Source organism: Penaeus monodon, chromosome 28 (genome assembly GCF_015228065.2).
Source record: "Penaeus monodon isolate SGIC_2016 chromosome 28, NSTDA_Pmon_1, whole genome shotgun sequence".
Lineage (NCBI taxonomy): Eukaryota > Metazoa > Arthropoda > Malacostraca > Decapoda > Penaeidae > Penaeus > Penaeus monodon.
The window spans coordinates 27,906,954-27,910,412 of record NC_051413.1 but is presented as its reverse complement, the minus strand read 5'-3'; the positions used below and the strand labels follow the sequence as shown (position 1 = coordinate 27,910,412).

General features: G+C 34.7%; 1 pseudogene; it reads right to left on the bottom strand.

Annotated features, from left to right (window-relative positions):
* Positions 1 to 147: 147 nt before the first annotated feature.
* The window catches only part of LOC119591134, a 9,406-nt pseudogene continuing 6,094 nt past the window's right edge, over positions 148 to 3,459 (bottom strand).

Genomic DNA, 3,459 nt, shown 5'->3' with positions numbered 1-3,459 from the left:
TTAAGTGAACAAATTTGTGAAAAATGCTGATTTTCTCATAGGAGGCCTGGGTAATTCTAAAACATTGTCAGACATAAACAGTATAAAAGTTAAGTTACATTACTCACTTCCTTACTAACTTTATTGGATAATTAAGAAGCTATTATAATTTTTATAATTACATTTAATTACATTAGATACAATTGTTGACTTTGACAAACAAATGAAAAATAATTCTTTCATCTTGGCATTTGTAATGAAGGTCTACAACCCTGCATGAAGATCCTTTTAAGATGCTTCTTCTTTTTTCTATATATTTTTTTTCCAGCAAAGATTGAAGTTCTCACAGGGTCAAACTCGATGGTCATAAGCTCTTCAGAAACATATGGTACCAATCAGGCATGAAAGTGGCATTGTAAACGTTGAGCCATACTGTGATCTATAGCGATTTGGTCCTCATAGGAATAGCCCATGGACCTTAATGTCACGTAGACAGGTGGGTCAGTATCAGGGTCTGCGAAGGGTGGAGGCCTGGTCGAGGGGTACTGACTTAAATGCAGTTTCTTCCCTTGAAGTTATCTGCTGCCTTTACAACGATTATACCTGGCATAGAGTCATGATGTTTTCTTTCTAGTGTGTGACATTAGAATATGAGCTAAAGATCAAAGTCCCATGCTTTTCTTAATGAGAGGAGGATAGGCTACTACCCTCAGTACAAACCGTAATTTTCCTTGAATCTCAGGACAAGGAAAAAGAGCTGTTATTCCAGCAGGTCTACCATTGTGGGAAACAATCACAAGCTTACCAGACGCATTATTCACCTGAAGAACACTGTTATTCAGAATGAAGACTTCCCAGCATATTTCTGGTAGGAACTCATTTGGAATACCTGATAAGCTTGATTTCCAAGTGTGATTTGTATAATAGTAGAAAAATCAAACCTGTCAAATGAAGATTGCACACTGAAAAATGGTGTTTGTCTTCTTAACTATTTTGCTGAAAACCCGTGACCAGAAAGGCGATTGATGGTTAATTTAAGCACCTATTGAATGGGACTTCTTTTTGCAACTTCAAAATGCTGAAATTTTGACCATTCCTGATGCTCACCGAGAGCCCAGCCTGTAATTAAAAAGAGATATATGCTCCAGTATTCAAATTTAGCTGTAAAAAAAACATGTAAGTATGATTATAAAGTCATCACATCTCCATAAAAAAAAATTAGTCTCACCATGGTCTCCAATGAGAGCAACAAATAGTGTCTGGAAAGATGCTGACTGTAGCTAGAAGATTCACCCAACAAGAGATCTGTATATGTAGTGGCAGCATAGTATCTTCGCACTTATGTATCTAAAGACAAAATAGAGGGAAATTAGTAAAATGAAGGAATATATATATAATAAAAAAACCCTTTAGGTTTTACTTTGCCAAAACCCATTACTGATTCCACATCTATCTCGAGTAATGATGGTATCTTGAGAATACAGTTGAGATAGACATTTTATACCCTCTTTTTTATGGCATGTACTATTATTTCATAAAACTTGTCCTATGCTTTAGATTAAAACCCTCTCTACTAACTTTACGTCATAACAATATAAAAAAAATATATATATATTGCTTCCCATAGGACTAATCTATGAGAAAAAATTCTATTACCACATCTAAACTATTTTCTCTGTAGGATCTTATCATGCTGATAATCAAAAAATTTAAAAACAATGTTATAATTGGAAAAATAATTATCAAATAATTTTCTAATATGAAGAGGGAATACAAATGGGGAGATAAGCTGGGGTCATCGTGATAGAGAACAAAGAATCCTGCAAATTCTCTTCTATTTATGGGTGATACTCAGGAAACTCTAGGTGAATAATGGAAGCTATTGGTTGCAAGAATAGACAATTTTGTGTCACCTTGAAAGAAAGCAATTCCATCATAAAACCAGCATGCTTCTTTGCAGAAGCACATGACCATTATTATTAAAATCAAACTTCATCAGGTCTTTGGTTAACTAAAATCATGAAACCTCCTCTTGAGCATACTGTTACCATGTGCTGTATCAAACTGTAGGGCTATGCACATACAAGTTTGCAAATTGAGAATGCAATAGGTATCATACAAAGCATAATTCCTACAAATGGTAAAATTGATTGTGAAAGTACTTCAAACACCAGGCACTTCCTGAAACATTCAGATGATCATTAATTCTCGGCCAGATATACTGCTTTGAGTATTTAGAGAGGCTATATGCATTACATTTATGTGAATGCTTTTACACGACTAATAAAGCAAGATGCAAAGGAAACAATTAAATAACCTGCATAAGAATCTGGGCATAGGACCTATGGAAAGGATACATGAGTGCCTTATGTCATGCCGTCGTCTGAGATCGTTCCAAGGAGGATCCAAGCAACTGTAAGGCAAACCTGGAGGTCTTCCTGTTTGGGGCAAGTGGCATGTTTGCAATAGGATACGCATCTGAAAGTTTTGCAGATGAAAGGCCTTTTTTAGAATATTCCCTATAAATTGAATAGTGTACTGCAACAAGGAAATTTACATAAAAAAGTGAAGTATTCTTAAAACAAGATATGCTCAGTAACAATCCATTTACAGACTTACAGAAAAGCTGAATATGAAAACTCACGTAAACTAAATCACAGCAGTAAATTTAATTTAGGGGTAGGATTATTGTGCAATTGCCAAAACTGTGGTAGGAATCCCGTTAAGATATTAAAAAGGCTTCTTCATAGCTTTTACTGTGGGCACGTTCATATCTAAAATTTATTAGCAAATAACAGGTAAATAAGTGAATTTTTCTGAAATACAATTTGCAATAACCTAATGCATTACCTATTATTTATGTATCTTATGAAGGTATTAAAAATTAATAAATTCATACACCCAAGAACTCCCATGGAAAACTTAAAGGAATGTGCGGTTTATGATAACCAACAGCAAGGAAAAAATTTTGTTTTCCTACACTCTTGGATTCTTGTTTTATCGCCCATTTCGCAAACCAAGAAGTTGCAAATTCTGTACTCTGTATGTCAGGCAATGATCCACCTGGAGCTGTTCAACTGCAATGCATTAAAACACATTTAGTATCTTCTAAACTTCTGGAAAATTTGTAAACATAAATTAAACATAGTTGGGTCATAGCCCATTGCATAAGAGTAAAGATCAGTTGCTAGAAATGCAGAGGCAACCTTTTACAAGAGGTGCACAGGACTCTTTTTGATTGGACGGAAAACAATCTGATGGTAAATATATCGTCATTTCTGCTTTTTACAACATATAATATATTCTAGATATAGCTGCATATACCTTCCATCTATGCTATCACTCCCATGCTCTTTGTGAATGCATATGTATAGAGATTCATGTGTGAAACAAATAGTAAAAATAAAAACCAACAAAGGAAGAGAACAAGAAAGCCACATCAAAAATGCTGAAGCCTTTTTGCTTGTATGTCTCTAGGGC